Source organism: Embiotoca jacksoni, unplaced genomic scaffold, assembly GCF_022577435.1.
Source record: "Embiotoca jacksoni isolate LCO1_2020_lvr unplaced genomic scaffold, fEmbJac1.0.p SCAF_31, whole genome shotgun sequence".
Taxonomy (NCBI): Eukaryota; Metazoa; Chordata; class Actinopteri; family Embiotocidae; genus Embiotoca; species Embiotoca jacksoni.
In genome coordinates, this window is record NW_027185383.1 from 3,722,047 (window position 1) to 3,722,492 (window position 446).

Sequence of the window (446 nt, forward strand, 5' to 3'; positions counted from 1 at the left end):
TCAACTGCATAAAAGCTGCCCTATGGAAGAAGGAGAAAGGAGAAGAGGAGGACTGCGGATGAGGATTGGGGAAGCCAGGCTGGGGAGAGCCCTGATGTAGAGCCCTACTGGGGGGATGGGGGAGTCCTGCTGGAGGACTGCTGGGGGGAGCATGGCTGGACACCTCTCTTTGAGGGTGCATGTAGTTGCTCCTTCTTGCAAGAATAAAATGTCCGATGTGTTTGATTTTGAACCAAGCCTCTTGAGTAATTTTTCTAACATGGTGCTGGTTGTATTCCTATTTTGATTCCAGTGTTAATGTCAGCACAAATTTCTACATATGAATGGATGAAGCTATGGTGTGTTCCTGTTCGAAAAATTACTGAGGCTAGATTCAAAATCAAACATATTGGACATGTATTCTTGCAAGAAGGAGCAAATACATGTACACTCAAAGAGAGGTGTCC